Source organism: Triticum aestivum, chromosome 7B (genome assembly GCF_018294505.1).
Source record: "Triticum aestivum cultivar Chinese Spring chromosome 7B, IWGSC CS RefSeq v2.1, whole genome shotgun sequence".
NCBI classification, from domain to species: domain Eukaryota; kingdom Viridiplantae; phylum Streptophyta; class Magnoliopsida; order Poales; family Poaceae; genus Triticum; species Triticum aestivum.
In genome coordinates this window covers 507,019,822-507,045,432 of record NC_057813.1, presented here as the reverse complement: position 1 = coordinate 507,045,432, position 25,611 = coordinate 507,019,822, and positions in this window count along the sequence as shown.

The following is a 25,611-nucleotide window of genomic DNA, read 5'->3' as shown; positions in this document are numbered from 1 at the left end:
CAAGTTGCCTCTCGCGATGCAATAGCGGCGTCGCCGGACGCGGATGCGACCGCACAAGCGGTGTCCATGCTGGCGGCCGATGACGGGACCACCGCCAGCCACGCATCCTACTTGCCACCGTCCAACGTTCGGCACCGCCGAGGTCAGGGAATCCTTCGAGGATGAGTAGGGCATGGGAGGCGGCAGGGCATGGTGTGCCAACTGGTCGGTTCGTATCTCCTGTTCTACTCTTCCTTGCCGGAGACTGCACCTTCACTTCACGGGTCTTGAACCCCGCCCCCATACATAGAGATCGCAGATGGAGGACGTTGGCCGCCGCCGTAGAATAGGTTTAGGGTCGGGTTTATTTTATTTTTTTGTCCTATAAAAGTTCAAAATGTAATGAAAATCTGCCGTGTTTGCATTAATCTCGGCCGGTGTATATGAACTTTCACAATAATATACATATTGTAGGAGTACTAGCAATATGCCCGTGCGTTGCACGGAAGATCATGATCTTGTGGGAGAAAAGGATGAACGAGGGAAAGCCTTATCTGCAAATGTGGAGAGGAGTGCGGGTAAATTGTCATAGTTTCCTTCCTATCCGTTAGATATAGATTGGACGGCCTATATTGAAGGATGACAGGCACACCATCATCACCAACTCTGCTTTTTATTGAACCGAGACAAATCTAACATGCGAAGTAAAATAAACACAAAGGGTCTATGCATACACAATTTATCTTAGGCACTCCAATAGTACGTCCACTACACATTCACGCATTTCACATCTTTCTACATCTACGGGAACCTACGAAAGGGTTAACGTAAATTGCCTCTCTCTCTCCTCCCCTGATTTTCATGGTGGTGGGCCCCTCCCTCCCTCCAATCTACAATCAACAGCTCACACGTTTCACATTACGTTAATTACGTAACTGGGATTACGTAGGTGTAGCATTACTCGTCCTAAAAAACCCAACTAAGCCAACCTCCGAGCATATCGCGCGGGAAAAGACCCGGCCGCACCGTTTTAGTAGGGATTACCAGATTAGTAGTAAGTAGTATCGATGGATCGTGCGAAGCAACAAAAAAATTTGAGGGGGCAAAGCACCTAGTTTAAAAGGAAAAAAGGTGGTACACTCACAGCACTCCTATCGCGGTCGCATTGCACCCCACACACGTTCGGTCCTGCACACGGCTCACGCAAATGGAACGCGCTTAGGCTTGCCTCTTCACTGACACGTGGGACTGCACTTGGAGAAACCGACCATGCGCCAAACTCCCCCCGCCCACCGCACGAAAATCCTCCCCCCCCTCCCCCCACACACACACAAAGATTCCCCCCAAATCCGATTCAACCGCCCTTCGGCCAACTAGCCAATAATATTCCCCAAACCCCCCTCCCCCCCTCGTCCCCCTCCACTCCATTCGCTCCACCAAAGCCACCCTTGCCACCGCGCTGATACATCGGCGCCCCGGTTCGTCGAGGGGACGCACGGCGATCCTCTCGCTCCTACGGTACGCTCTCGTAGACTGCCGTCCTCTAGCCGCGCCGCCACCTCTAGCTACGTTCTTGTGGAGGCGCACGGAGGTCAGCGCCGCCACCGCTGGTGATGTTCATGTGGAGACGCACGGCGGTCAGCTTCTCCCACGGTATGCGCATTCTAGACTGAGGCCCCGTTCATGTCGGTGTAGCGCTGAATGTTAGCTGATAGACGCTGTTAATCTCACTGTTTGCCGAAGTAGTTTACTGTCAATATGCTCTGCTTAAGAAGCTTCCTTGCCCTGTTCTGCACTCAATTTGCTTAGCTGAGATGGCATGCCAAGGCCGATTAGTTGCTAAAATATCCTGCCATATATTTATTGTGACGTAGATTTCCATGGTCTAGTAGCCAATCTGTTAGGTGAAATAGCTCTACACCATTTTATACTCGATCTTTGTTGCTACGATGGCCTTCGATAGTTCGATGGTTGTGTGCTCGGCCTGATTGACTGCTGAAATAGCCTGCCATAATTTAGCACTCAAATCTGTGTGGTTCTATTGTGCTGTCGTTGGTATAACCTGTTTTCCAGGATCGCAAAACTCAGAGCTGATGATTATTTCAAATCAATCAATGTTAAGGCGGTGTACCAGACCAACGAGCCTTTTATTTTGTCAAATCAAGAAACACAGATATTTTTCTTGGAAGACACATTTGCACGTAGCGATGACTGGAGAGTATTGCAAAGGTTTGAGTAGAGGAATTCATTTAATGAAGTTGCACAACAAGATGATGCTTACACTGCTCCTGATGTGCAAGATAACACAGATGTTCCTAATATCTTTGAGAACCATCATGTCAATGATGCCGGCGAAAAGATTGACTGCCGTGTTGTGGACATACAAGAGTTGATCAAGAAGAAGCCAATGTTCGAGGACGTTGAGGACGAAGAAGAAGATGACACCGTGTGGAATTACGATTCAGACTGATACACATGCCGAAGATGTTGACGCTGCTGCTGCGGATGATGATTACATTGCTTTTGTCGTATTTGCCTGTCAAAAGACGTTTTTTATCTACTATGTGGAATTGTGTTTGCTATGACAACTGAAACCTGATGAACATGTTGTTTAGTATTTTGTTGTGAGAACATCACTTGTTATGTATGCTGATTTGTGTTTGGTGATTGTATGACAACTAAAACATGATGACATTGTTGTTTAGTTGTACTCATATTTGGTTGTGAAACTTGAATTTGATGACATAGTTTGTTGTTGGACTGCAATTTGCTCGACGTCTTCGAATGAGAACAAAGCTGGCCCAACAGGGCCTCTGATATTTATGTATTTATGAGCAAAAGGGGATACCCCCTGATTTCCTTAATAGAAATCATTAGATGTTCACAACACTACGCCCAGCCTGCTACACAGGTTTCAGTCATTACTAGTTTCAGCAAAGTTCTCATGTCATAGCCATCGAATACATCACGAGTGCTACATACACTGCAAATAAAGAGACAATCATCCTACAGAGCACATCGATTTTGCCCATTATCTTCACAAGCTCTTTCATCTCCTCATTGTTGTCAAGGTCGTTCAGCAGCTGTTGCTTGGCCATGATCAGAGGAACTGCATCTTTAACCTTCTGCTCTGCATCTTCCTCTTCTGCCGTTCCTTCAGTTACTTGTCCAACACCCAACCTGCTTGTATTGGGATTCCTCGGCTAACCAAATAATCAGCATAGTTGCATTCCCCCACATCAGCAACTTCCCGGAAATACAAATCACATGAATCTTCCCTTTTCTACACGAATCAAGTTGGATCATCAACCAAACTTTTAAAAAAATCAGCAACTGAAAGCAGCAGAACAACACTTAAACATATTATTACCCCATGATTCAGGCATTTGTAGAAGACTCGGCCAGGGTTGAGGATTGTGGTTGAGACGCGACGGATGACTCTGCGTGATTTGCAGCAGTGGCACCACACCAACGGCAGCGGGTTGCGATGAGCAATTGGCTACGGTGCATGTGCCGGCGGGGGTGTGATGAGACCCACAGGCGATGGTACGGGTGGCGACTTGGCGCATATCTGGTTGTTGCTTGCTGAAGAGCAGGTGGACGAGCAGCCAGCGGACATGGTTGCTGCGGCCAGAGCTTCTGATGCCAGGCAGAGTAAGTAGAGAAGAGGAGAAGTGAACATTGGATATGTCAGTTTCATTACTTGCAGAGTAGCATAGCACCATATATAGTCATAGTCTAGGTTTGGATTCGAACCAGCTACAGGAGCACGTCTCTCTTTTTCCTAAAACTCGGCAACGTCTCTTTACTGGTACACTAGCTTGTTTTGTACGCCTTCCCAAGTCTTTGATTTTCTTTCCCTTTTTGCGAGGAAGGAAGGAGGAAAAAATTGAGAGTTCCTGGGACTCGAACCCAAGACCTCTCGGTTGAAAACCAAGGGTGCTAGTCACTTATGTGGCGAACGTTTCCTGTGAGGAGGATGGCAGACGAACGCATTTTCCTCGCAGTTTTCTTCCTATATATAAAAAAGTATGCTACTTGGTGTTCGCTTAGTCAACAAACGATTGTGCCAACCTTGATCGTTGGATTGACATTCAACGTCTGTCGCGTTTCTTCAATCTCTTCTTCCTCGAGCCACCAAAGCCAAACCAGCGCCAGCGGGACCGCCTGCTCCCGCCTCCCACGGCTGGCTGTGATCTTCCCCGTCTCCTATTCGTTCTCGTCCGAGGCCTCACCATCGTCCTCCGCCTTGGTTTGCTCGCGCGGCGCCGCCCTCCGGTGTTGTCAACATGGTCAACAACCGAGAGGAATAAGGAGATGGTTGTACATGGTGAGGATGACAATAGGGACACGGCAGCGCACGCAGTAATTTTGTTTTTTCGGAACGAAGAACGGTATCAACTGGGTTGTCCGGGACCCGTGGCCCGTTTAGCCCAGGCTTTTATTTCATATCTTTAGCACATGACCAGCCCAGTTTGTTTTTTTCCTTTCTGAAAAATGGCTAGCCAGCTATTTTGTTTTTTGCAGAATAACCAACATAGGCCTACTTGCTTTTCTACGCCCTGCTGGGCCGGAAATCTTTCAAGACGAGAAGGGATGCATTTTGCCCAGAAAATGGGCTATAAGTAATAAGAAATGGGCTATAAGTAATAAGAAATGGGTTGTAAAATGAAAAAATACAGCAAATAGGCAATTAGTTCCAAAATACTGTTTTCTTTCGGATTTTGATACTTTAAATTTCATAATTTTTGTGCGGGTAAAATTTCATTGAATTTAATTAAGGTATATTTAGATTTAAAATTAATTTGAATATAGCTAGAGATTTCGGGCTGTATGCTGTTTGGGACAGATTTGGAGGCTGACTTGTCAGTCTACTAGGTTGACGTGTCCTTTGGCTTTGTCAACTTAGTCCTCAAATGATTCTAGCAGCATTGACCATTGGATGTTAATCCAACGATCATGCTGCTTCTTCAATATCTGATCTTCTTGCTCCAGCCGCCCAAACCAGCTCTGGTGGGACTGCCTACTCCCGCCTCTCATGGCCGGCTGTGCTGCCGCATAGGCCGCACCGCCCCACCCTACTTCATTGCTGGCCAGGCCATTCCTCTACACACCCACACCTCCTGTTATTTTTCGGCGACGGCACCCGGACCAGTAAACCCTCGTACTCCCCACCGCATGGGCAACCATTGCCGCGTGTTCCCCGACTCCGTGTCATTCCCTTCCTAGGCCTCGCCGTCGTCCACCGCCATGGTGCTCTCGGCGCGGCCTGGTCAACATGGTCAACGAACGACATCCATCGGACGTGGACTATACGTGGAGAGGCTGACAGCTGGGTCCACGGCTGCACACAAGGAAATGCCTCATTATTACGCGCAAAATAATGATTCCTCCACCTGACAGCTGGGACCCACCGGAAGGGCCTCTGTATTTCGCGAAAAAAATATTCCCCCCGCTGACATGTCGGACCCACCAGCTATATCTTCGAACGCAAGGAAGTGCCTCCTTATTACGCACAAACAAATGAATACCCCCGTGCTAGCTGGGACCCACCATAGTGGGACGATGACTTGTGGGCCAACTAAGTTGACGGGGACGGATGGCTTTGTCAACTTAGTCAATATGAACGATTCTAGCTCTAGTGACCGTACGATGTCCATCCAACGGCCGTAGTTCTTCTTCAACCTCTGGTCTTCTTGCTCCAGCCACCCAAACATCGCCGGTCGTGCCGCATGCTCCTGCCTCCCGTGGCTGGTTGTGCTGCCGCGGAGGACTCACCACCCCCTACTATACGCACCGCTGGCCAGGCCCTGCGGCGACGGCAGCCTCACACTGCAGCGAACCAGTGAACCCTCGTGCTCCTCTCTGCGCGGGCTTCCGCTACCGCGTCTTCCCTGGCTTCGCGTCGCCCTTCCTAGGCCTCACTATCGTCCACCGCCGTGGTGCTCTCGGTGCAGCGTGGTCAACATGGTCAAGGAACGACTTCCATCGGACATGGACTGTACGTGGAGAGGCTGACAGCTGGGTCCACGGCTGCAGCAAGGAAGTGCCTCCTTATTACGTGGAAAATAATTATTCCTCCACCTGATAGCTGGGACGCACTGGACGGGCCACTGTATTTCGCGAAAAAAACGTTCCCCCCTGACTGCTGGGACCCACCAGCTACATCTTCGCATGCAAGGAAGTGCGTCCGGGTAAAAAAAATGATTCGCCCCCGTGACTACTAGGACCCACCAGCTACACCTCCGCACGCAAGGAAGTGCGTCCGGGAAAAAAACGATTCGCCCCCCCTGACTGCTGGGACCCACCAACTACATCTTCGCATGCAAGGAAGTGCGTCCGAAAAAAAAAGATTTTCCCCGCTGACTGCTGGGACCCACCAGCTACATCTTCACACGCAAGGAAGTGCCTGATATGTCTCCAACGTATCTATAATTTTTGATTGCTCCATGCTACTTTATCTACTATTTTGGACTATATTGGGCTTTATTTTCCACTTTTATATTATTTTTGGGACTAACCTATTAACCGGAGGCCCAGCCCAGAATTGTTGTTTTTTGCCTATTTCAGTGTGTCGAAGAAAAAGAATATCAAACAGAGTCCAAACAAAATGAAACCTTCGGGAACGTGATTTTCTCACCGAACGTGATCTAGGAGACTTGGACCCTTATCCAAGGAACAAAAGAGGCGGTCACGAGGGTGGGGGCACGCCCTCCCCCCTGGGCGCGCCCCCTACCTCGTGGGCTCCCTGTTGCTCCACCGACGTACTCATTCCTCCTATATATACCTACGTACCCCCGACAGATCAAACACGGAGCCAAAAACCTAATTCCACCGCCGCAACTTTCTGTATCCACGAGATCCCATCTTGGGGCCTGTTCCGGAGCTCCACCGGAGGGGGCATCCACCATGGAGGGCTTCTACATCAACACCATGGCCTCTTCGATGAAGTGTGAGTAGTTTACCTCAGACCTTCGGGTCCATAGTTAGTAGCTAGATGGCTTGTTCTCTCTTTTTGGATCTCAATACAATGTTCTCCCCCTCTCTTGTGGAGATCTATTCGATGTAATCTTCTTTTTATGGTGTGTTTGTTGAGACCGATGAATTGTGGGTTTATGATCCAGCTTATCTATGAATAATATTTGAATCTTCTCTGAATTCTTTTATGTATGATTGAGTTATCTTTGCAAGTCTCTTCGAATTATCCGTTTGGTTTGGCCAACTAGATTGGTAGTTCTTGCAATGGGAGAAGTGCTTAGCTTTGGGTTCAATCTTGCGGTGTCCTTTCCCAGTGACAGAAGGGGCAGCAAGGCATGTAATGTATTGTTGCCATCGAGGATAACAAGATGGGGTTTTTATCATATTGCATGAAGTTATCCCTCTACATCATGTCATCTTGCTTAAGGCGTTACTCTGTTTTTAACTTAATACTCTAGATGCATGCTGGATAGCGGTCGATGACTGGAGTAATAGTAGTAGATGCAGAATCGTTTCGGTTTACTTGTCTCGGACATGATGCCTATATACATGATCATACCTAGATATACTCATAACTATGCTCAATTCAATCAATTGCTCAACAGTAATTTGTTCACCCACCGTAGAATACTTATGCTCTTGAGAGAAGCCACTAGTGAAACCTATGGCCCCTGGGTCTATTCTCATCATATCAATCTCCATTACTTTAATACTTGCTTTGTTTTTACTTTGCCTTTTACTTTTCACTTTGCATCTCTATATCAAAAATACCAAAAAATATTATTTATCATCTCTATCAGATCTCACCCTCGTAAGTGACCGTGAAGGGATTGACAACCCCTAATCGCGTTGGTTGCGAGTAGCTATCGTTTTGTGCAGGTACGAGGGACTTGTGCGTGATCTCCTACTGGATTGATACCTTGGTTCTCAAAAACTGAGGGAAATACTTACGCTACTTTACTGCATCATCCTCTCCTCTTCGGGGAAATCCAACGCAGTGCTCAAGAGGTAGCAAGAAGAATTTCTGGCGCCGTTGCCGGGGAGTTTGCGCAAAAGTCAACCATACCAAGTACCCATCACAATCCCTATCTCTCGCATTACATTATTTGCCTCTCGTTTTCGTCTCCCCCACTTCACAATTGCCGTTTGATTCGCCCTCTCTTTCCCAATCTCCTCCTCTATTTCCTGTTTGCCTTTTTCCGTTGCCTTGTTGTTTCCTTGTGTGTTGGATTACTTGTTGCCATGGCGCAAGATAATACCAAATTGTGTGACTTCTCGAATACCAATAATAATGATTTCCTTAGTACTCCGATTGCTCCTCTTAATAATGATGAGTCTTGTGAAATCAATACCGCTTTGCTGAATCTTGTTATGAAAGATCAATTCGCTGGCCTTCCTAGTGAAGATGCCGCTACTCATCTAAACAATTTTGTTGATTTGTGTTATATGCAAAAGAAGAAAGATACGGATAATAATATTGTCAAACTGAAGTTATTTCCATTTTCACTTAGAGATCGTGCTAAAGTTTGGTTTTCGTCTTTGCCTAAAAATAGTATTGATTCTTGGAACAAGTGCAAAGATGCTTTTATCTCTAAGTATTTTCCTCCCGCTAAGATCATCACTCTAAGGAACGATATTATGAATTTTATACAACTTGATCATGAGCATGTTGCCCAATCTTGGGAAATAATGAAATTGATGCTTCGCAATTGCCCTACTCATGGTTTGTATTTATGGATGATCATACAAAAAATTTATGCTGGATTGAATTTTGCTTCTAGAAATCTCTTAGATTTGGCCGCAGGAGGCACGTTTATGGAAATTACATTAGGAGATGCTACAAAATTGCTTGATAATATTATGGCTAATTATTCTCAATGGCACACCGAAAGATCTTCTAGTAAAAAAGTGCATGCTATAGAAGAAATCAATGTTTTGACTGAAAAGATGGATGAACTTATGAAGATGTTTGCTACTAAAAATACTTCTCTTGATCCCAATAATATGCCTTTTTCTACCTTGATTGAGAATAATAATGAATCTATGGATGTGAATTTTGTTGGTAGGAATAATTTTGGTAACATCGCATATAGAGGGAATTTTAATCCTAGGCCTTATCCTAGTAATCCTTCTAATAATTATGGAAATTCCTACAACAACTATTATGGAAATTTTAATAAGATGCCATCTGAATTTGAGAGTAGTGTTAAAGAGTTTATGAATTCACAAAAGAATTTTAATGCTTTGCTTGAAGAGAAATTGCTTAAAGTTGATGATTTGGCTAGGAACGTTGATAGAATTTCTCTTGAAGTTGATTCTTTAAAGCTTAGGTCTATTCCTCCCAAGCATGATATCAATGAGTCCCTCAAAGCCATGAGAATTTCCATTGATGAGTGCAAAGAAAGAACCGCTAGGATGCGTGCTTCCAAAGATGCCTTTATTAAAGCGTGTTCTTCCAATTCCTATGAAAATCAAGATGAAGATCTAAAAGTTATTGATGTGTCCCCCATTAAATCTTTGTTTTGCAATATGAATCTTGATGAAACTGAATATGATCTTCCCTTACCTATAAGGCGTTCTAAGAATTCAGAGTTTCTAGATCTTGATGATGAAATTGATGAAAGTGGATTGAAAGAAATAAAAACCTAGATGTTGCTAAACCCACTATTTTGGATCTCAAGGAATTTAATTATGAAAATTGCTCTTTGATTGGTTGTATTTCCTTGTTGCAATCCGTGCTAGATTCTCCTCATGCTTATAGTCAAAATAAGGCCTTTACCGAACACATTGTTGATGCCGTGATGCAATCTTATGAAGAAAAACTTGAGTTGATAGTTTCTATCCCTAGAAAACTCTATGATGAGTGGGAACCTACTATTAAAATTAAAATTAAAGATTATGACTTTCATGCTTTGTGTGATTTGGGTGCTAGTGTCTCTACTATCCCCAAAACTTTGTGTGATTTGCTAGATTTCCGTGACTTTGAAGATTGCTCTCTAAACTTGCATCTTGCGGATTCCACTATTAAAAAACCTATGGGGAGAATTAATGATGTTCTTATTGTTGCAAATAGTAATTATGTGCCCGTAGATTTTATCGTTCTTGATATAGATTGCAATCCTTCATGTCCTATTATTCTTGGTAGACCTTTCCTTAGAACGATCGCTGCAATTATTGATATGAAGGAAGGGAATATTAGATTCCAATTTCCCTTAAAGAAGGGAATGGAACTTCCATATAAAGAAAATAAAATTACCTTATGAATCTATCATGAGAGCCACTTATGGATTGCCTACCAAAGATGGCAAAACCTAGATCTATCCTTGCTTTTATGCCTAGCTAGGGGCGTTAAACGATAGCGCTTGTTGGGAGTCAACCCAATTTTATTTTTTGTTTTTTTGTTTTTGCTTCTGTTTAGGAATAAATAATCCATCTAGCTTCTGTTTGGATGTGGTTTTATCTTTTAATTAGTGTTTGTGCCAAGTAGAACCTATAGGATAAGCTATGATGATAGTTGATTTGATTCTGCTGAAAAACAGAAACTTTGCGCTCACGAGAAAAAAATTCAATAAATCACAGAAACGTGCTTTTGCATTGATTATTTTTTCTGATGATCCATAGACAAATTGTCCAGTACGTCCTATTTTGGTAGAATATTTAGAGTTCCAAAAGTTTGTGTTAGTTATAGATTGCTACAGACTGTTCTGTTTTTGACAGATTCTGTTTTGAGTGTGTTGTTTGCTTATTTTGATGAATCTATGGCTAGTAAAATAGTTTATGATCCATAGAGAAGTTGGAATAAAGTAGGTGTAACGCCAATATAAATAAAGAAAGAGTTCATTACAGTACCTTAAAGTGGTCTTTTGTTTTCTTTCACTAACGGAGCTCACGAGATTTCTATTGAGTTTTGTGTTGTGAAGTTTTCAAGTTTTGGGTGAATTCTTTTGATGGATTATGGAACAAGGAGTGGAAAGAGCCTAAGCTTGGGGATGCCCATGTCACCCCCAAGATAATCCAAGGACACCAAAAAGTCAAAGCTTGGGGATGCCCCGGAAGGCATCCCCTCTTTCGTCTACTTCCATCGGTAATTTACTTGGAGCTATATTTTTATTCACCACATGTTATGTGTTTTGCTTGGAGCGTCTTGTATTATTTACGTCTTTGCTCGTTAGTTTACCAAAATCATACTTTCTGTACACACGTTTTGAGAGAGCCATACACAAATTGTAATTTGCTAGAATACTCTATATGCTTCACTTATATCTTTTGAGCTTGATAGTTTTGCTCATAGTGCTTCACTTATATCTTTTGAGCGTGATAATTTTTGCTCTAGTACTTCACTTAGATCTTTTAGAGCACGGTGGTGGATTTGTTTTAAATAAACTATTGATCTCTCATGCTTCACTTAGATTATTTTGAGAGTCGTTAATAGCATGGTAATTTGCTTAATATTAATATACTTGGTATTCAAGATATGTGAAACTTTCTTTTGAGTACGTTGAATACTAAGATAAGTTTGATGCTTGATAATTGTTTTGAGATATGGAGGTGATAATATCAAAGTAATGCTAGTTGGGTGATTATGAATTTAAAGAATGCTTGTGTTGAAGTTTGTGATTCCCGTAGCATGCACGTATGGTGAACCGCTTTGTGATGAAGTTGGAGCACAATTTTATTTATTGATTGTCTTCCTTATGAGTGGACGAGCGATGGTCTTTTCCTACCAATCTATCCCCCTAGGAGCATGCGCGTAGTGCTTTGGTTTTTGATGACTTCTAAATTTTTGCAACAAGTGCATGAGTTCTTTTGATTAATGTCGAGTCCATGGATTATACGCACCCTTTCACCCTTCCACCATTGCTAGCCTCTCTAATACCGTGCACTTTTTGCCGGTATCATACACCCACCATACACCTTCCTCAAAACAGCCACCATACCTACCTATCGTGGCATTTCCATAGCCATTCCGAGATATATTGCCATGCAACTTTCCACCGTTCTGTTCATATGACACACATTACTTTTGTCATATTGCTTTTTGCATGAACATGTAGTTGACATTGTATTTGTGGCAAGGCCACCCTCATAATTTTCATACATGTCACTCTTGATTCATTGCATATCCCGGTACACCGCCGGAGGCATTCATATAGAGTCATATTTTGTTCTAAGTATCGAGTTGTAATTGTTGAGTTGTAAGAAAAATAAAAGTGTGATGATCATTATTATTAGAGCATTGTCCCAGTGAGGAAATGATGATGGAGACTATGATTCCCCCATAAGTCGGGATGAGACTCCGGACGAAATAAAAAAATCCATAAAAAAGAGAAAAGGCCCAAATAAAAAAATATGAGAGAAAAAGAGAGAAGGGACAATGCTACTATCCTTTTACCACACTTGTGCTTCAAAGTAGCACTATGATCTTCATGATAGAGAGTCTCATATGTTGTCACTTTCATATACTAGTGGGAATTTTTCATTATAGAACTTGGCTTGTATATTCCAATGATGGGCTTCCTCAAAAGTGTCCTAGGTCTTCGTGAGCAAGCAAGTTGGATGCACACCCACTTAGTTTCTTTTGTTGAGCTTTCATATATTTATAGCTCTAGTGCATCCGTTGCATGGCAATCCCTACTCACTCACATTGATATCTATTAATGGGCATCTCCATAGCCCGTTGATACACCTAGTTGATGTGAGACTATCTTCTCCTTTTTTGTCTTCTCCACAACCACCATTCTATTCCACATATAGTGCTATGTCCATGGCTCACGCTCATGTATTGCGTGAAAGTTGAAAGAGTTTGAGATTACTAAAGTATGAAACAATTGCTTGGCTTGTCATCGGGGTTATGCATGATTAAATACTTTATGTGATGAAGATAGAGCAACAGCCAGACTATATGATTTTGTAGGGATAACTTTCTTTAGCCATGCTATTTTGAGAAGACATGATTGCTTTGATTAGTATGCTTGAAGTATTATTACTTTTATGTCAATATGAACTTTTGTCTTGAATCTTTCGGATCTGAATATTCATACTACAATTAAGAAGATTTACATTGAAATTATGCCAAAGTATCACTCCGCATCAAAAATTCTTTTTTATCATTTTTCATTGCTCCATGCTACTTTATCTACTATTTTGGACTATATTGGGCTTTATTTTCCACTTTTATATTATTTTTGGGACTAACCTATTAACCGGAGGCCTAGCCCAGAATTGCTGTTTTTTGCCTATTTCAGTGTTTTGAAGAAACAGAATATCAAACGGAGTCCAAACGGAATGAAACCTTCGGGAACGTGGTTTTCTCACCGAACGTGATCCAGGAGACTTGGACCCTACTCCAAGGAACAAAAGAGGCGGTCATGAGGGTGGGGGGTGCGCCCTCCCCCCTGGGCGCGCCCCCTACCTCGTGGGCCCCCTGTTGCTCCACCGACGTACTCCTTCCTCCTATATATACCTACGTACCCCCGACAGATCAAACACGGAGCCAAAACCTAATTCCACCGCCGCAACTTTCTGTATCCATGAGATCCCATCTTGGGGCCTTTTCTGGAGCTCCGCCGAAGGGGGCATCCACCATGGAGGGCTTCTACATCAACACCATAGCCTCTCCAATGAAGTGTGAGTAGTTTACCTCAGACCTTCTGGTCCATAGTTAGTAGAAAGATGGCTTCTTCTCTCTTTTTGGATCTCAATACAATGTTCTCCCCTCTCTTGTGGAGATCTATTCGATGTAATCTTCCTTTTGCGGTGTGTTTGTTGAGACCGATGAATTGTAGATTTATGATCCAGCTTATCTATGAATAATATTTGAATCTTCTCTGAATTCTTTTATGTATGACTGAGTTATCTTTGCAAGTCTCTTCGAATTATTCGTTTGGTTTGGTCAACTAGATTGGTAGTTCTTGCAATGGGAGAAGGCTTAGCTTTGGGTTCAATCTTGCGGTGTCCTTTCCTAGTGACAGAAGGGGCAGCAAGGCACGTATTGTATTGTTGCCATCGAGGATAAAAAGATGGGGGTTTTATCATATTGCATGAAGTTATCCCTCTACATCATGTCATCTTGCTTAAGGCGTTACTCTGTTTTTAACTTAATACTCTAGATGCATGTTGGATACGGTCGATGACTGGAGTAATGGTAGTAGATGCAGAATCGTTTCGGTTTACTTGTCTCGGACGTGATGCCTATATACATGATCATACCTGGATATACTCATAACTATGCTCAATTCTATCAATTGCTCAACAGTAATTTGTTCACCCATCGTAGAATACTTATGCTCTTGAGAGAAGCCACTAGTGAAACCTATGGCCCCCGGGTCTATTCTCATCATATCAATCTCCATTACTTTAATACTTGCTTTGTTTTTACTTTGCCTTTTACTTTTCAGTTTGCATCTCTATATCAAAAATACCAAAAAATATTATTTATCATCTCTATCAGATCTCACCCTCGTAAGTGATCGTGAAGGGATTGACAACCCCTAATCGCGTTGGATGTGAGTAGCTATCATTTTGTGCAGGTACGAGGGACTTGTGCGTGATCTCCGACTGGATTGATACCTTGGTTCTCAAAAACTGGGGGAAATACTTATGCTACTTTACTGCATCATCCTCTCCTCTTCGGGGAAATCCAACGCAGTGTTCAAGAGGTAGCAGTGCCCCCCTGACTGCTGGGACCCACCAGCTACATTTTCGCATGCACGGAAGTGCCTGACAGTCGGGACCCACCTGGTCAAAGCGTACGTAGCATTGTCATTCTGGTCACGAACGTGTACGTACATACTGGTGGATGTAGAGACGCGCACGTGTCATAGTAGAGGCACGCACGTGTCTTAGTAGAGGCGCGCATGAAGCATGTACATGTACGTACAACGGCCAGGGTGCAAGAAAGAAAATACGGCCACGTACATATATACCGGTGGGGTCTTGAACGCCTACTCGCACATACGTACCGCCAGGGCTCGTGTACATGGTTGGGTCGGAATGGAGAAATAGCGTTGTTGTCGTGTTCATGGGGAGCCAACCGGCTGGGTCAGAACGGAATGTGTCGTCATGTTCATCGGGAGGGCTTGGACGGAACAGGCGATGGAAACGAGGCCTGGCATACCGCAGAACGGAGTAAACGGCCTTGTGTTCGACCGGCCACGTTCGAAACAGGATCTTGTTCATCGGGAGGGGTCTGGCGTACCGTAAAACGGAGGAAACGGACCTCCTACGGTCGAAACGGGGGTCCTATTGATCGGGAGGGGTGTGGCGTACCGCAAAACGGATGAAACGGACCTCCTACGGTCGAAACGGGGGTCATGTTGATCAGGAGGGGTGTGGCATACCGCAAAACGGACGAAACGGACTTGTGTTGGAGCGCTACGGTCGAAACAGGGGTCCTATTCATCGGGAGGGGTGTGGCGTACCGCAAAATGGGACTCCACGGGATATTGTTCATCTCCACCGTCGACCTCCTCTAGCCTCCATGGGCTACCGTCGACCTCCTCCAGCCTCCACGGGCTCCTGTTCATCCAGCCTCCACCACATGCTACTCCACCGGCTACTATTCAACCACCCCTCCACGGGGGCCCCCTCCACCGTCTATTGTTGATCCAGCCCTCCACGGGGTCGTCCTGTTCATCCAACCCTCCACACCACAGGGTCCTGTTCATCTAGAGGCAACGCCACCGCTCACTGTTCATCCAACCCCCCCCCCCCCCCCGCAACGCTCACTGTTCATCCAGAGAGGCAGCATCGATCGGCTTTAGTTAGCAGGAGTAGCGAAGGAATCGCTCGATCGGGTTCAGTTAACAGCCATCGATCGATTGCTTGGGTTCAGTAACGCGTAGCCTGCAGTGCAATCGCTCGGGTTCAGTTAGATCCCAACGCCTCTCTCGGGTTTAGTTAGAGCCAACGCCTCGCACACACGTACGTACGTGTATGAGAGAAACGCGCATCGCTCGGCCCCCGACCGCCCACCGTAACCGAAAACTCCCCGAAATTTTCCTCGCCCTTGCTTCTACCACGGTTTTTTCTGTCATGGACGGCCCAAAGAATGTCATGCAGCTGCGTCTCCGGCCCGCCCAGGACGAAAAGCCCATTTTCTATCATGATTTTTTGTCATAGAAGTAGGAGCCCACCACATCTATGATGATACCGGGTTTTGTCACAATTATCGTCATAGAAGTGTCATATGTATGACAGAAAAAAAATTCGTTTGGCCCAAAATGTCACGGATGTGTCTTTTTTTGTAGTGCGCGACGCCCCTCGAGGGCCTAACCCGGCGCGTGGTGGTGCAAATGCTCAAGACGTGGTGGATAACAGTAGAGCGCGTCGAGAAGCCGAGTTAGCAGCGCAGTATGTGGACCGTCAGCTTACTCCAGTTCATCTGACGACTTTGGTGGAACCAGGTCTTGCTTTCAGCTATTGGGGGGTGTCGTGTCTCACCCCGGCTCTACGCAATGTGCGGTTGCCCAAGGATTTCAAGGGTCCGCGTAAAGTGCCGAATTACACTGCCGATTTACCTCCTGAGTCATGGGTCGAAAGCTATGAGATGGCGATGGAGATGCTGGACGTAGATGAGGCGGCATGTGCTAAGTACTTCACCATGATGTTGGATGGAACGGCCCGCACTTGGATGAAAACTTTGCCGGCTAACTCCATTGGGTCATGGGCTGAGTTGAAGGCCCGGTTTATAACGAACTTCAAGGACACGTGCAAGCAACCCATGTCAATTGTGGATCTAGCTGCCTGTGTCCAAGAAGAAGGTGAATCAACAACCCATTGGGTGCGCCGGGTTTCGGAGATCTTGCATTCATCAGACCGCATCCATGCCATTCAGCGGTCATAACATTGGAGGGCAATTGCCGGTTTAAGCCTTTGAAGTTGAAGTTGGGACGGCTCAATCATCACTGCAATGACATGGGAACACTTATGGCAGCTCTGGTTAAGTATGCCGACTCTGATAGTACCAAGGATCCCGAGTCTGACGATGAGAAGTCGGGGAAGGGAAAGAAGAACGGCGCTACAAAAGGGCAACAGCATAACCAGGCGGGCCATAGGAACAATGGTAAGCGTAAAGCGGATAGTAATTCAGATTTTGTGGCTAACACCAATGCGCAGGACAATGGCCAGCGTCGTAAGGGTAAACCGCCCCCGCGGAGTGGAGGATCAGGTGTCAATCTTGAGCTCCTGTTAAATCAACCTTGCCTGAGGCACGGGACACGAGAGAAGCCAGCCATGCACCTTTGGAAGGATTGCTTTATCATGCGAGAGTTGAAGAACTCGGATCTTTTCCGATATGATCATGGACCGTCCGGCGGTTCAGGGCCTGGGCCTCATGGGCCGGGTTATGGTGGAGGTAATTCCGGTTCAGGATTTCAAGGTAATCATGGTGGACATGGCAATCAAGGCAATCAGGGAAACCAGGGAGGTTATAATCAACAGGGGGATTAGCAGCAGCAATAGTTGGGTTACCAGAGCCACCTGAAGCAGTTGAATAGTGGGCAGTATCATGTCTGCACCACTAGCCTGTGCAAGCGCGATCAGAAGCTTCATAAAAGGGCAGTGAACTCCATTGAACAAGCGGTGCCCCATTACTTGCGCTGTTCTGAACAGCCTATTGTGTGGAGTCGAGAGGATCATCCACCCTGGGTTGATAATCTGGGTGACCTGGCGTTGGTGGTGGTGCCTCAGGTTGGAGGTTATAAGTTCACCAAGGTGCTCATGGATGGAGGGAGCAGTATCAACATCTTGTATTATGGAACCTTCCGTCGTATGGGGTTGACACACAAGAATCTTAAACCGTCAAACACCATTTTTCAGAAAAATGGTGTTTGAGGGTTGACAGAAAATCGGTCTGGCATTGAAGTTTAAATCGGCTAATGAGACTAAGTTGGTTGATTTTGTTCCTGGAGATTCGTCCAAGCAGTTTAGCGTCAGCGCTAACCTGGATCCGAAATAGGAAGGCGTGCTCATCAAGTTCATCCATGAGAACCGGGACATCTTTGCATGGAAACCTTCCGACATGCCAGGTGTACCGAGGGAACTCGCAGAGCACACTCTTAATATCGATCCCAAGTTTAAACCGGTCAAGTAGTTTCTCCGCCGCTTCAATGAAGAGAGACGCAAGGCCATTGGTGAGGAAGTAGCCCGGCTCTTGGCAGGAGGGTTTATTGCAGAGGTTCTTCACCCTGAGCGGTTGGCTAACCCGGTGCTGGTACTCAAAAAGAACGGCACTTGGTATATGTGTGTGGATTACAAAGATTTGAACAAGGCTTGTCCAGCTGATCCCTTTGCCCTCCCTCGCACTGATCAAATTATTGATGCTACAGCAGGTTGTGAGCGTTTGAGCTTTCTGGATGCTTATTATGGTTATCATCAGATTAAAATGGAAATTAAGGACCAGGAGAAGACAGCCTTTATAACTCCCTTTGGAGCCTTCTGCTATGTATCTATGCCCTTTGGGCTCAAGAGTGCCCAGGCGACTCATCAGCGATGTGTGCAGAATTGTCTTCATAGTCAGATTGGGCGCAATGTTCATGCTTATGTGGATGATATCATGGTGAAGTCCAGGAAAGCAGAGACATTGATAGCCTATTTGAAGGAAACCTTTGATAATCTCTGGGTTTATAAGATGATGCTTAATCCAGCCAAATGTGTTTTTGGTGTACCGGCAGGCAAGCTCTTGGGTTTTCTGGTGTCTAACAGGGGCACTGAAGCTAATCTGGAAAAGATCAAGGCTATTACGTCCCTAGCTAAACCAGCGTGTATCAATGATGTTCAACGTCTGGCAGGTCGTATTGTGGCGCTAAGCTGGTTTATCAGCTGGTTGGGAGAGAAGGCCATCCCTCAATATCAGATGATGAAGAAGAGAAACAACTTTGTCTGGAGTGATGCTGCTAATGCGATGTTTGAGGATCTGAAGAAGCAGTTAGCCGAGCCGCCTGTTCTTGCTGCCCCCATTGATAAGGAACCATGCTATTATATGTGGCTGCTAACGCCGGGCTGTCAGCATGGCTATTGTGGTGGAGCGCAAGGAGGCAGGTAAGGAGTATCCAGTTCAACGGCCGGTTTATTATATCAGTGAGGTGCTTATTGAATCAAAGTAGAGATATCCACATTGGCAGAAGCTTGTGTATGGAGTTTTTATGGCAAGCCGAAAGCTTAAGCAGTACTTTCAGGGCCATCCCATCACTGCAGTCAGTTCCGCCCCTTTCAGAGATATCATCCAGAACAAGGAGGCAACTGGTCGGGCTGCTAAGTGGGCTATCGAGCTTGGACCTCACTAGTTAAAATATATGCCTCGTATGGCCATCAAGTCCCAAGCACTCGTGGATTTCATCAATGACTGGACAGAGTTGCAGGCATCGGAGGATAAACCATATAACACATACTGGACTATTCACTCTGACGGATCCAGACAATTGGATGGCTCGGGGGCTGGAGTGGTTCTTACTTCACCTCGAGGTGACAAATTTTGTTATGTTCTCCGCTTGATGTTTCCCTGTACTAACAATGCAACTGAGTATGAGGCCTTGCTCCATGGTCTTTGGATGGCTAAGGAGATGAACTTAATCCGGGTACGTTGCTTCGGGGACTCCGATTTAGTGGCTCAGCAAGTGTCTGGTACTTGGGATTCTAAGGATCCACTCATGGCAGCTTATCGGCGTGAGGTAGATGTCATTGCTGGTCACTGTCGGTGTCAAAACCGGCGGATCTCGGGTAGGGGGTCCCGATCTGTGCGTCTTAGGCTAATGGTAACAGGAAGCAAGGGACACAATGTTTACCCAGGTTCGGGCCCTCCCGATGGAGGTAAAACCCTACTTCCTGCTTGATTAATATTGAAGATATGAGTAGTACAAGAGTAGATCTACCATGAGATCGTAGAGGCTAAACCCTAAGAGCTAGCCTATGATGGTATGATTGTAATTGTGATCGGCCTTCTAAGGACAATGCTCTCCAGTTTATATATACACCCAAGAGCTAGGGTTTACATGGAGTTGGTTACAAGGAAGGAAACATAATATCCGGATCGCCAAGCTTGTCTTCCACGCAAAGGAGAGTCCCATCCGGACACGAGCCGATGTCTTGAGTCTTGTATCTTGACGCTTCTATAGTCCGGACGATGTGTACAGTCCGGCTGTCTAGATACCCCCTTATCCAGGACTCCCTCAGTAGCCCATGAACCAGGCTTCAATGACAATGAGTCCGGCGTGCAGTCTTGTTTTCGGCATTGCAAGGCGGGTTCCTCCTCCGAATACTCCAATGTACCCATCATGACGAACAGTGTCCGGCATCTCTTCAATGTTGTACTCCTCGGCTTCAGTGTTTCAATAATGACCATTTTCACGTGTCGAGCGAATGCGAGGAGTCGAGGCATTTCTGCATTTGCCACCCTCGGTCCTTCGGGCCAACCGTCTATTTGAAGAGACAGGGGATTCCCAGATCCAAACCCCACTCTCCCTCCTCGAGCAAGCATCCAACAGAGCGCCCAGAAAAAACCATTCCAACATGGCCGGTCATCGCAGCTCTTCTGCTCGCTCCCCTTGCCCCAAGCCGGGGGACTAGGGAGAGTGTTCAGTTTCCCATAGTCGTTTGATAAAGTTACAAACCCAAGGGCTCCTCCCGCCGGCATTCATGGTCCCTGTTCGGGCCGGAGTAGCCACCTATAACGGCGGAGAACAGGCGGAGAGATCCCCCAATCCGTCTCTAGAGGAGCGAATATGCCTAATTCCGCATCTGTTAAGGGGCTTCGGGTTTCCTATTCATCCATTCCTTCGTGGGCTTCTGGAGTTCTATGGCCTCCAGTTGCACAACTTTACCCCAGCCTCCATACTACATATAGCAGGGTATGTCGCCCTTTGTGAGCTATTTCTAGGCTAAGAGGCTCATTTCAGATTGTGGAAGAAGTTGTTCTGCCTTATCCCCCGCAACCAGGGAGAATCATTACGTCAAGTGGGCGGGGCCGAAGTATGGCGTATCGCTGAGACCAGATACCTATCCCGTACTCCCAAGAAGGCACCAGATAACTGGGCTTTAGAGTGGTTTTATATTGATGACTCTCCCCTTCCGGATCTAGTCCGGTCAAGACTCCCCAAGTTCAGTAACACCCCGTCGAGGGCACGTCTAAGCTGGCACCCCCGAGGCCCCCAAGAAGAGTATTCCAGGGAACTACATTTCTTGATGAGCAGGATAAAGTTACTGGCCAAATCCGAACTGACGATAGTCGAGGTCATGGAAATATGCATAATGCGGGGAGTGCAGCTGCTTCAATATCGGGGCAATCCCATGTGGAATTACAACGGGACAGACGATGCCACCCGCTGCGGCCATAAGGGTCCGGACTCTGCCGCTTCTCTGGCAAGGATATTGTTCGATCTATACAAAGGAGAAGAGGAAGACTTCCTCCATATCAAACCGCGAGACGGATTCTCCATGTATAACCCCCCAAACTGGATAAGTCATCATCTATTTTCTCGCCTCACTTACTGTGTCGTTCTTTTCTAAAGTTACCTGCATCAATATTTCCGAGCAGGAGCTGAGGAGGGCCGTAGAAGGAATCTCCAGCCCTTCCCCGCAGCCAGAGGACCCTAAAAGGGCCCTGGATCCAGGACTCAAAGAAGACCCAGATGCAGCAGTGGAGCTTGTCGATGGATATTTTATCGAGCGAGCCGTGATGGCGCCTCAGTGGCCATTGCTGCTGATTATCCCGGACTGCTACCCTCGTCGCGTGTAAGCCAAGGCGAAGACTCGATCCTCCAAAGAGGACTCTTTCCCGATGTCACACCTTATCCCTGAAGCATCATGTTTTTTGCAGAAGCGACGTTCGGAGCGCAGGGCCGAGCCCCTAGGGACCCGTCATCCACAGGCGTCCGGATTGGGTAGGCTCAAGAGGAAGGCGGTTAGAGCCGACACACCTCTACAGAGGTAAGAAAACAGCCTGTCATGTAATTGTTGTTTATTTGAAGTATAACAGCGCCCTTTACATCACGGCAGGAAGAGGAGCATCCGGACTATATCCGGGGATCCCGCCAACCATGCCTCCACCAGTCGGGCCCCAGGACCAACTTCGAGAGAGGAGGCAGACGTAGGGCCGATGCCGCATAGTCCTCCGACAGAGGACGCCGATATGCTCTCTGCCACAAATTCGGAAGTAGAGAGCGCCATGCATCACCGGCATCGACGGGCCATGCTTCACAACAACATCTTTTCCGAAGAGGCATTTAATGCTTTCAATTCGGGAGACGCATACATCCAAGCTGCTCGAAGTGGACTCGCCCGGGCGACAGTCCAGTATACCAAAGATATACGGGTAAGAAAGTTTGATGAGCATGTATAGTAGTAGCCCCTGAGACTTGAAACGGTTGAAACAATAGTTTTAAGTATCAATTTATGTGAAGGTCTTGTAGATAAGAATGAGAAATTGTCTCGGGAGCTAGAGGAGTGCAAGACCCAACTGAGGGCCATAGTTGCCAAGCTAGAGGAATCCCAGAAGGCCTCATATGGTAACATTTATCTCAATTATATAAAAACGCACCAGTTGGCAACTGGCTGGTATGGCAAATTTAACAGAAAGTTCTGTAGACAACCCCGGAGTAAGTCCGGAGGGCGGGGGGATGACGAGTCGCATCTCCAGAGGCAACTAAAGGCCGGCGAGCGCATTCTTACGCAAGTTAAGCAGGAGAAGAATGCTCTCCAAGATGCCAATGTTTGGCTGGATGTAGAATGGAAAGACGTCCGTGCGCAGCTGGCGGACTCCGTGAAGGAGAACAAAAGGCTTCGCCGCGGCATGTATGGTAAGTGCCTAGACGAACTGTAGCATAGTTTGGCGAGGAAGTATATTGAAAAAGTTGTGTTTGTAGGAATGCTAACAGGTCGCCCTGAGGAGGAGATGCCCGCATCTACAGGTGACTTACCGCAGGACCTCTCACAACTGCACGAGCGAGCTCAGCAGGTGATGCAGGGCATTGCGCAGTCTCTGTGGCCATCAAGCTCCCCGCCAAATGGCATGGGGGGCTTGTGGACATGCTTCAAGGAGCATGGCGGCGCTTCCATTTGTGGAAGATATCAGCCTGCCGGCAAGGTGCAAGAGAAGCATGGGCTATGGTGAAGATGCGCTACACCAAGCTGGACCCGAACCATATGGCCGAAGTTGGACCGGCCGGGCCAGATGGGCAAGAAATTCCCGTGAGTCTGGTATATGACCAGGTGGCGTTAGCCGTAAAGTATTCTCAACAGGATTGTAAGCTAGATAGCCTGTTGGATGGTATAGAGGATGAATATAGTCAGTCCAAATGACTGTGTAATTCGATGGACATAAGTAGCCCTAGCCGGATTAAAATCATTTGTCACGGCGGACCTTTTCGCTTCAGCCCCCGGGTCCTAAAGTCCGGGTGTGTCCGAATACCCGCTTAGTTATACAAAACCGGAGTATGCGTGGAAACCAGGCATAGGGGTCATAAGTGCTTAAACAGACAAGTACCCAACTAGTTATGTTATATTACATGGATAGTAAGAAACATCTTCTAGGGAGAATAGTTCCGTTAAGGGTTCCTTTCCTTGGGTAAGCATGTGTCAAGGCACATGTCTGAACTGCGAACCAAAGCACAGGATATAAAACTTCTGGGGATTAATGTTATAATAAACGAAGACATCTTTTGTTCACCGACCGAATATTCTCTTAAGGAAACTAGCTTTCGGCTCCACCCAGTCTGAGGTACACATCCGGCTCAACCGGCAGTAACAATCACAGAGGTGCTCCCCTTATGCCCTAGCCGAATTAACGCGAACGTAGGGCATAAACACAGGAGCCAGGCAACCCAGCTTGGCCACGTCTTAAGTCATATCGATGCATATAATGGCAAATAAAAGGCACACATGGAAAATACATGTATCATGGGCAAAAAGCCCTTTAGAGTAAGTTATGTTTAGCTTCCGTATAGGAAGCCCCCAGGTATTAATTGCACACATAGTGCGGCCGGAATAATCCAGGAATCCATATTGTATTAAATACTTTGTGTGAAGAGAAAAAGAGCGAGAAAGGAAAAGGGAGGGAGCATAATTGAAAAAGGAGGGTTAAGGAGACGAACACTGAGTTCAGCGCTAGGCGTAGAATCTCCGGAGTCTGGCCGCGTTCCATTGGTTCGGCTCGAGTCTATTATCAGATGCATTGCGTAAGCGGTACGCTCCTCCGATGAGAACTTTGTCGATGATGAAGGGGCCTTCCCACTTGGGTTTGAGCTTGTCCTTCTTCTTCTCTGGTAAGCGTAGAACGAGTTCGCCAATATTATAAGTTTTGGCCCGCACTTCTCTGCTTTGGTATTGTCGAGCCTGTTGCTGATAGAATGCGGAACGGGCCTTCGCGACTTCGCGCTCCTCCTCCAGGGTGTCCAAGTTATCCTGCCGATCTAGCTCGGCTTCCTTCTCTTCGTACATGCGTACGCGTGGCGAATCATGTATAATGTCACAGGGTAGTACTGCTTCTGCACCGTACACCATAAAGAATGATGTATATTCGGTGGTGCGATTCGGCGTGGTCCGCAGCCCCCAGAGTACGGAGTCGAGCTCCTCGACCCAATGGGTATCCAACTCTATCAAGGATCACGCTAGTCTGGGTTTGATGCCGCTCATGATGAGACCGTTTGCCCGTTCGACCTGGCCATTTGTTTGAGGATGGTAGACGGAAGCATAGTCGAGCTTAATGCCCATTTTGCCGCACCAAGATTTCACCTCATCGGCCGTGAAATTTGAGCCATTATCGGTGATGATGCTGTGGGGGACACCGTATCGGTGTACGACCCCGGATATAAAGTATATTATTGGTACGGATTCGGCCGTTTTCACTGGTTTGGCTTCTATCCATTTGGTGAACTTGTCAATCATGACCAGTAAGTATTTTTTCTTGTGGCTTACCCCTTTAAGGGGTCCAACCATATCCAGCCCCCAGACCACGAAGGGCCGAGTTATGGGGATTGTTTGGAGAGCGGTAGGGGGCATTTGACTCTGATTGGCAAAGAGCTGGCAACCGACGCAGTGTTGGACAAGGTCCTCTGCATCTGCTCGGGCCATCGGCCAATAGAAACCTGTACGGAAGGCCTTGATGGCTAGTGCTCGAGCCGCAACGTGGTGCCCGCCCAGTTCGGCATGGATTTCAGCCAAGAGTTGTCCCCCTTCCTCTTCGGAGATGCACCTTTGGAGCACTCCGGTGGCACTTTTCTTATAGAGTTCCTCTTCATGGACCGTGTAAGCTTTAGAACGCCGAACGATGCAGCATGCTTCATTTTGGTCTTCAGGGAGCTCCTACCTATTTAGGTAGGCCAAGAAAGGCTCAGTCCACGGGGCCACGCCCTCCGGTGATGGTGGCGCCACGCCCTCTCGAGCCCCTGGTGCTCTATTTGGCCGCCACCCCTCACTCCGCCAGCGCCGCTCTGGTGGCGCTAAGGGGGGAGCACATGATCAAGGACCCTCAGCTGGGCGCTTGGCCACCAAGCAAAGCGTAGCAGCCTCAGGATGGTGCTCCTGAGGCCTTGGCTAATCCGACGGCCAACATTCCTCCCGAGGCTGAAACCGACCCCTCGGCTAGGGGGGCTCCTGAGGCCGACACTCGCGAGGCCGCACTTGGCGCGGCAGAAGGTGGGACCCCCGAAGGCCCGCATCCTC